This window comes from Rhinoraja longicauda, chromosome 12, assembly GCF_053455715.1.
Source record: "Rhinoraja longicauda isolate Sanriku21f chromosome 12, sRhiLon1.1, whole genome shotgun sequence".
Taxonomy (NCBI): domain Eukaryota; kingdom Metazoa; phylum Chordata; class Chondrichthyes; order Rajiformes; family Arhynchobatidae; genus Rhinoraja; species Rhinoraja longicauda.
In genome coordinates, this window is record NC_135964.1 from 19,266,695 (window position 1) to 19,276,435 (window position 9,741).

Genomic DNA, 9,741 nt, shown 5'->3' on the forward strand with positions numbered 1-9,741 from the left:
TGAACGGGTGCAGTTTTTTTTACTAGGATAAAATATAAACCAATTGAAAAGCCAGTTGATCCGAAAAGGAAGTTTTCTGTCCCTGTAACTGTAAACAAAATAATTTTCTGTCGTCATTATGTTAAACAATGTACTTCATATATCTGTAAACAAAATAAAATTCGGATTATTTTCCTTTGCATTACGTACTGAATTTCCCCAACAGTTTTTATAAATATATAGGTTGTAATTTTATTATTCATCATTAGTAATTTGTGTCTTTTTTTAGCTTAACCATAGGTTTGGTGAGTTGTATTTTTGCTAACTTTTTCATTCAGGTTATTAGAGTTTAAAATAATTATTAATGCAGGTTATCACATATCGTATTTATGATTTGGATCTGACTTCTACTCGAATGAAGAGCTTTGAGGGTACTGTTACAGTGGAACCTATGCTTAGATCCACTGACCAGCAATGAACAAGCCAAACCAAACTTTTATTGGTAGGGATGGGATTATATTGGCTCTCTAACAGTAGGATGATTTCCAGTGTTGTTCAAAACCAATTTTGGCTGCCATCAGGAGCATCGCCACAGAAATAGGATCATAGTCCCCACTTCCATTCCTGACAAATTAAGAAAAATACAAGAACATTCGCAAGTTGTCTCAACTATGTATTTTAAATGTTAAATGGAACATTACACAAAGCAACTGGTCAAAGTCACTTGAATGCTATATTTGCACGAGTTCACTTAGATGAAACTGATGTTGCAAAAATCAAAGATAAAAGCAAAATTGAATAATGCCAATATGTCAAATGGTGGGTTAATGCAAAGCTGCGTAGTGGTGCCACTGAGATGAGATGAGAGAAGGGAAGAAGACAATTCTTTGCAGAGAAAAGTTCGAAAATGTTTCAAGATCATCTCTGACAAACTGGCGTGGTATTGTCATTAATAACGGATTGTATTGCAAATATTGTTCATCTGCGCTCTTTGGGGACCTGAGAATAAACCATCCCCAGAGCAATGGAACACAATAGAATCACTTGTGCATAAGAGAAGTACAAAACAATTAACGTAACAACGCCAAAATCTCCTGAGAGCTACTTTCACATTGCAATTCAATGCCTATCAATCTTGCAGCAAAGGTAACTTTAGTTTAAATGTGAATATCAAAAATTAGACCCCTGTTTTATGTAGGTATGATGATCAACACTAATACAGTATCTATAATGCCTGTTTCTCTGGTATAAGACTGAAGTAAGCCAGGAAGATTCATGGAATTATTACACATACTTCAAAATGTATTCTGTCTACAAATCCCAGAGGACTCACCATTAAAACATACTAGACCAAGTGGACCCTTTGGGCCCAAACCTCTCCTGCATTGGTGCAGCACCCTCTCCTTCCCTCTCCCCCCCCCCCCCCCACTCCATCCCCCTCAACCCTCCTTATCCTCCCTCCCTCCCTAGGAGATAGATTTAAACTTTAAAATGTGAATAACTAAAAATATAACACCAATTTCAACGAAAATTCTTCCTTTTATTTCAACGAAAATTCTTCCATTAGCACCAAAGGGACGACGGTGAGTAAGGTGGGCCTAAAATTGTTACGCTATCATGTACTTTTTTGCTGTAGTTCAGGAACAAACAAACAAACAAGAGTTTTAGTATATAGATGCCAACATTTCTAATTGAAATCCCTCTGTTCCCATCTATAAAGGGAAAACTTGATGCCAGAAAACCATCACCAGAACAATTTCAACATAACAAAATTAACTGAAATCAGTTTTTCTTTAACCCTAAAATAAGATTAGGCAAGGGTTTTACTTTATTTTTCTTCTTAAAAACCACTGGATTATAACATTCATGTCCCAGACCATCACACAAAGTAACTTCAAAATGTCTGCATGTTTTCGTTCTAAATCTAATCTCTCAACCCTACCATTCTTCCCCTCCCTTTGCTTTCTACTGAAGATTTGGCATTCCATGAAATACCTTGACTTCTTCGGCTCACCCACGTAAAATTTGTTACATTAGCATCAGACATTGAGGTATGCAAAAGACGGTGAATAGGTGTCCCTGCATACTTGCAAAACAAGCATATTAAAGTTAGCACATAGCATGTTAACTTTCCAAGCCAGAAACTAAAACACTAACCAGTGTAAGTGTGAAGTTTCATTCCTTCTGTCTTACTGTCGGAGATTTTTATCAGGCTTTCTCTTAATCCCACCACTCTTTCTCTTTTAATTTTTAGCTTTCCACACATTGATTTGATAATTTGATATCTAGCTTCTCTGGGTCTCAATCAGGTTTCTTATTCGTAATTCTGAAAAAATACTGTTCACAGGCTGATGTTCCCCTGTAGAGGGCACTCCATTGTTCTGCTTCTTTCATGATTTCAAGCTGCAATGCAAAACCCCACAGAGAGTCGATGGATAAAATTAACGTGGAGTCAGTCGTTCTTTACTGCTGACCACAAGACTTGGCGTGGATTTCACAAGTTCTTTTCTCAATAGAGATTTTACAGCTGCAAGAAAGTGGAGTAATAATAAATTAGGTAAATATAAAAAAATGATTTGTGTTTCTGTAATGCTTTCAAATATTTAAAAGCATATCTTTATGGGAATGCATCCCTCAATTGCACAAATCTTTAAAACCAAAGCTCCTTGTAAAACCTTTCAATGAAGTTGGCAATTCCCACAATTTCCCACAGTTATTCTCAGCGTAATAACTATGGACCAAATATTTTATTCACAAGTTTACATTTTACTTAAATTGATTTTTGTTTTCAACGCAACTTATCAGTGTGAAAGTTTGAGTGACTTTTGGTTTAACTTTTTATTTGCTTCATTTGAGAATGACATTTACACTTTCTAAATATAAATGAATTACTGTATTAATTACATTATCGGTGTCAGCAGTTCTAGCCTATGGTCTGGCTCAGAAGTTTTGATTCATGCACTAGACTCCTTGATTTTGTTCTTGCACTGAGGACAAAGGGTGTTCTTCAAGTGAGATGTTGAACTGAAACCTTGTCAAACCCATTAATATGCATAAATAACTGGATGGGAACACTTTTGATCAAGTAACCATTATGGTTATATGCATGATACCAGGGACATAATGCTGAGGTTTTATAAGGCACTGGTCAGACCACATTTGCAGTATTGTGAGCTGTTTTGGGCCCCATATCTGAGGAATTATGTGCTGGATTGGAGAGGATCCAGTGGTTTATGAAAATGATCTCAGGAATGAATGGGTTAACATATGATGAGCGTTTAACAGCACTGGGTCTGCCCTCGCTGGAGTTTAGAAGTAGGAGGGGGGACCTCGTTGAAACTTACTGAATAGTGAAAGGCCTGAATAGAGTGGATGTGGAGAGAATGTTTCCACTAGTGGAAGAGTTTAATACCAGAGGCCATCGCCTCAGAATAAAAGGACGTACCTATAAAAAGGAGATGAGGAGGAATTTCTTCAGTCAAAAGGTGGTGAATCTGTGGAATTAATTGCCACAGACGGCTGTGGTGGCCAAGTGCGGTGGAGATTGACAGATTCTTGATTAGTACAGGTGTCAATGGTTATGGTGAGAAGGCAGGAGAATGGGGTTGTGAAGGAAAACTAGAGCAGCCATGATTGCATGGCGGAGTAGACTTAATGGTCATAAGTTCCTTGAACTTATGAACCATTCGGAAGTTTTAATCACAGTTTCAGAACTAAGATTCCCAGAGAGTTGCTTTCAGATAATAAAGGGGAAATGAAGGTGGAAACCTTGATGATAAAAGTTGGCTAATGACAGCAAACCTAAAGCATAGAAAATCAAGATGTTGACGCAACCATTTGGGTGGAGCAACAATTATGGGGCAGATTAAACCAAGACAACTGGCTTGTGGGCCTCCTCATGGAATGTGGTGTTGGACAGAGTAAATTGGGAAAGCAGAGTGCATATAACAAGGTTAATTCTGGCATCATAAGAAAACAGATTCTTCATGCAGATTGGCGAAGCAAATTTGTATTAGTCATATGAAGGACAACGGCAGCTTTAGACCCAGGAGAGAACAATGACACAGGATTAGTTGATAACCTTGCAATAAAGACGACTGGGAAATGGTTCACAATCTTGTCCAAATCCAGAGAACATACCATTGCATTTAAGCCACTTCCCCACTTATTGCGTTCTGGTTTCTTAATATCCTGGAGTAATGTACTGCCTCCTCCTTGATTCTGTAGCTTCATCAGTTTCTCAGCATTTCCACGCTCTTCATGAGACTGCTCCAGAGAAAAGCTGACAAAGTTCTTCAATGCAACATCAACACAACCTGACAGATCTTCAGAGGATCTGCAGAGAAGAATGGGAGAAATTGTACAGGTGTGCAAAGCTTCTAGCGTAATACCCAAGAAGACTTGAGGCTGTAATCATTGCCAAAGGTGCCTCAACAAAGTACTGAGTAAAGGGTCTGAATACTTATGTAAATGTGATATTTCAGTTATTTCTTTTTAATTACTTTGCAAAAGTTTTAAGCACCTGTTTTTGCTTTTTTATTATGGGGTTTTGTGTGTAGATTGATGATTAAAAAATGAATTTAATCCATTTAAAAATAAGGCTGTAACGTAACAAAATGTGGAAAAAGTGAAGGGGTCTGAATACTTTCTGAATGCATTGTAGATGGATTCTTGATTGGTATGGGTGTCAGGGGTCAAGGGGAGAAAGCAGGAGAATGGGGTTAGGAGGGAGAGAGGAATAGGAATACTTTATTGTCTCATGTGACTAGGCACAATGAGATTCTTTGCTTGCATACACAATATATACCAATAGCAACCACCTACGGTGCTGACAAAGTTACAAAGCTCCTCCTTTTTATCCCCCACCCACCGCCATTGTCCTCCCCCACCTCCCTCACGGAGTTCCCACCACGCCGGGTCCTCCATTGTTCTTCCCCTCCCCCCTCGTGGTCTTCCCACCACGCCGGGTCCTCCATTGTTCTTCCCCCTCCCCCCCCCCTTCACGATAGTCCTCCACGCTCTCGTCGACCACAGGTCGACCTGTGAGGCATTGCCGCCGAGGCTCCACCGTTGTGAGGCTTCACCACTGCCGCCGCCGAGGCCTCACCGCAGTTGATGCCCCACCAAGCCTCGGTGGTGCCGACCTGGGCCCCAGCCGCGGGCTCCGTCGGCCACTTCGCCTGACCCAGGCTTCTACCCTCGAGGCCCAGGCCGGGCCCCAACCCGGTCTTCTACGCCGCGATCTGGGGGGCATCGAGGCCGCTGCACCTTGATAAAGGCATCCGGCCACGTTCCCAGTCATCATCAGCCGTGATTGAATGGAGGAGTTGTCTTGATGGGCCAACTGGTCTAATTCTGCTCCTGTCACTTTTGACCTTGATGAGTACAATTTAGATAAGACTGAAATCAGGCAAAACGGAATAAAGCAAGCTTGGAAAGTGCAAAGGTTGAATTGGCACGGATTGATTATAGCTATAGATAAGCTATGGCAAACAATAAAGGAATAATGCATCAATAAACATTTCTTAATAAATGACTATCATAAGAAAATCTGATCCAATTGTGGCTATCAGAGATGTTAAAGATGGTAGTAAAGATGGAAAGTAAGAATTTATTATCTTCCCAAAAGATAAGTAATCCTGAGGAATTTTGAATTCAGCAAAGGATTGTCAAAAAGTTGACACAGCAGAGATAGATGAAGGAAATAAACTGAGTATACTCACAGGAGACAGAAAAAGCTTCTTGTTCATTTTTAAAAGCTGATTGGTGAAAGTAAATATTGTCCCCCAGAGGCTGAAGGAGAAATTAAAGTCAGCAATAAAGAGCTGGCAGTGCTATTGAACAAATGCTAGATTTGACACAGTATCCGATATAATGGTAGGAATCACAAAAGATCCTGTTTAAAATAATGAAAAGATCAAATTCCAGTGACACTCAAGAGCATAGTAATAATGATCAGAACACAGAAATAGTAAATAACAACAGTAATGGCACATGAGAAAGGAATGCAGATGAAGACTGACAAATCCATGGACATGATGGTCCAGGAACTGATTGTTTGATTGATTGAATTGATTAATTGAAAGATAGATACGGCAACAGCCCCTTCGGCCCACCGAGTCAACACAAACCGTTCACACTAGTTCTATGTTATCCCAGTGTCTCATCCACTTCAAGCACACAAGGGGCAATTTACAGTGGCCCAATTAACTTACAAACCCATGTGTCATTGGGATGTGGGAAGAAACTGGAGCACCCGAAGAAAATGCATGGGGTCATAGGGACAACGTGCGGACTCTATACGCACAGCAACCAAGGTCAGGATTGAACCTAGGTCTCTGGAGCTCAGAGGCAGCGGATCTACCAGCTATGCTGCTGCGCAGTTCAGATAAGGATTCCAATCTATTATCTATGGCAATTTTTGGACTGAAGGCCCTCAAAATTCTAGTGTTTAAATCTTAAGGCAGCAGAGTTGGCCTTATCTATGGTTTTCTTCTGCTATTCTGGAGAGAGCTTGGTGAGAAGATCATGGGGTACTTTGGACAAATGAATGAAGGTGGGGTCAGGCAGGTGCTACTGAGGGCAGCGACAGTGAGGGATTGCAATCACTCAGAGAGATAAATTAATGAAACTGTCCGCCCAGAGGCGATGGGTGCCCTAGATGCATTGGCAGCAGTCCAATATGGGTGCAACCTTTCAATAAGATACCTTCAATAAGGGGAAAAAAATAATAAAAATTGGGAATCTGATTACTATATTTAGATTCATTCAATTCAACACCATTCACATTTAAAGCTAGAATTGGATGATTTATTATCTTGATCAAATCAAGTGAAAATCAGATGTGTAATTTGTTTTCTCTATGAAAATGGTCAAATAAGCGAATTGCAAGACTGCAAAGATGGAAAAAAAAGATACAGAGTGCTGGAGTGACTTAGCAGGTCAGGCAGCATCTCTGGAGAACATACATAGGTGATGTTTCAAGTCAGGACCCTTCTCCAGTCTGAAGAAGAGTCCCCACCCGAAGCATTACCTATCGATGTTCTCCAGAGATGCTGTCTGACCCATTGAGTTACTTCAGCACTTTGTATCCTTTTTCCTAAACCAGCATCTGCAGTTCCTTGTTTCTGCATCAAAGGTGGAAAGTTGCAAAGTATAATAAATGTCACTACTAACTGCCTTTTGGGTATTTTTCTATGTCGTTTTGTTCTTTCGTGGCCTTGAAATGGTTAAATCATCACGAAGTAAGTACGCAATGCGATTGTGGTTCTGGGGCACTTTGTGGTTGAGTGCCATTAATCTTTTACTTGAAACCAGATAAGAGTTTGCACAGAATGGATTTATAACTCCAAGAGTCAAAAGGACATTTCACTAAAGTTATTAACATATTATACTGCTCTGACATTATTGACAATAACTATAATCTTAGCTGAATAGTTGATGCTTAATGTATGTGGTTGTGCCTATGATCAGTACAAACTTATTTTCTATCACAATCATTGGATGGAGAGCAATTAAGATTACAGTGCAAGTTGCAATATAAGTAAAATAGACATTTGCTTCACTTTAAGCTTTAAATTTCAACTGACCCAGTGCTTTGACCCAAACAGTTTTATTTTTGCTTTTTGGTTCACTTTCGGGAACCTTTGCATTCTTAAATGAAAAAGGAAAAATAAAGTGGAAAACCATGAAACATTTCAGGGTAAAATCTCTTCAGGTTTATCATATCTTGTTTTATATTATGCGAGAAATAAAAACAAAGTGTTGGGTGCTGTCAGGCAGCATCTATGGAAAGGGGAACTTGATGGTAACTATTTCTTCTGAGACCATGTTTCAATTTATAATTCCATCATCTCTAAATGTTAGTTTATAGAATGTTTTCAAATATTCTTCCCACGATTGTTGCATAAGGGTAACGGATTTGTGGAATTTAGTTTCATGTATTTGTGCATTGGCCAGCCTCCAAGCTAGGAATGAAACAGGGATAAAATTGTACTGGCTGCCAATTGCTGACACCGTTCTCACAAGACTACTCAGTGAGGGTGGAAGTTTGTAACTCCATGTAACTCAAGCAATCATGTTCAATTTCCTTTGCACTGAATGTCTCAATGAAGCCACGGAACAGGCGAAGGACGGCAATAAAGCAGAGGTGACATGAGGAATTGCAGAAGGCAACGAGTACCCTCTCTGGCAAAGTTCCTCTTCTTCTTTCGTGTCCATCATCCATGTTTCAAATATTACATCACTGTCATCGTCCGTTCTGAAAACGGCGCAAGCTTCCGGCGACAATCAGTGGGGGCCATCACTTGTACAGTGGATGATGGTGGTAGCAGAATTAGCTCAGGACACTTCCAGTTTCCAGCCCCACGACATGGACGCTTCTGCTCTGCCAAATTCTGGCAAAGTGGCAGAGCAAAACCTACAAACCTGTACGTCTTTGGAGTGTGGGAGGAAACTGAAGATCTCAGAGAAAACCCACGCAGGTCACGGGGAGAACGTACAAACTCCGTACAGACAGCACCCGTAGTCAGGATCGAACCTGAGTCTCCGGCGCTGCATTTGCTGTAAGGCAGCAACTCTGCCGTTGTGCCACCGTGCCCATATCCTTACCAATTGTCCCACCAATTGCTTGTCCCACCAATTGCAGATTTGCACTGATGTCCTGACTTTAACTTTTGTTTCAGAAATCATTTTTAAGAGCAAAAGCATCTGGTATTCAGTGCAGTTGGCCGGAGTGCTCCCTTTCTTCCTTTGCTCTGAAAGAAGGAACTCATGCTGAGTAAACCCATTTGGCTTGTGGTCAGAAGACTGAACTGCTGAGGACAGTTTTTTTTCTCCTTTATTGTGTTACTTCTCTTTGCAGCCAAGTTGTTTTCACAGCCACCAGGGTTGGAATGCTGTTCTGAATGAAACAATGGGGAAACTATTTTTATATAACTTTCCCGATCCCCCTATCCCTTTCCAGTCAAGATCACAACCACCCACCCCGCATTGCACTGCTATCTACAGACTATCATATGTTGGAGCAAATTAAGCGTCAGAAATTTGTCCTTATGGAATTCACAAATCAGGCACCAAAAATATCTGAGATGGAACATAGAACAGCATTGTACAGCAGACTGCTGGCCCACAAAGTCTGTGCAGAACATGACGCCAAATTAAACTAATCTCTTTCTGCCTGTGTGTGACCTATATCCCCTCCCCCCCCCCCATCCCATTCATTCCCCTACATATTCATGTGCCTATCTAAACGCATCTTTTAAACGCCACTATCACATCTACTTCCATCGCCATCCTTGCTTATGTATTCCAGGCTTTTACCACTCTGCGAAAATCTTAACTCGCACATCTCTGTTAAACTTTCCTCTTCTCACCTTAAAGCACTCTGGCGTGGCTTCACGTCACAGAAAATCGGGAAGGGAACAGTTTTCTGGGAATGCAAGAACTGCCCACCCACCCACCACATTGAGACTACCCCCCCCGACCTCTCTCTCCTCCCCCTACTCCTTCCCCCCCCCACCCTACTCATTCTGTCCCCTTTATTCCTCGCCCTCGACTCCTCTCGCCCAACACCTCTCACCCGACTCCTTCTCCCCCCCTCTACTCCCTCACCCCCGGTCCCTCTCTCCCCTGACTCTTCTCCCCAGCCTTCCTGACTCAAACCCCCAACATCTCTTCCCCTGACTCCTCTCCCCCGATCCCGTTCCCCCACAACTCCGCTTCCCCCGTAACATGGGGAGTTACCTGTGTTGCCAATCTTAC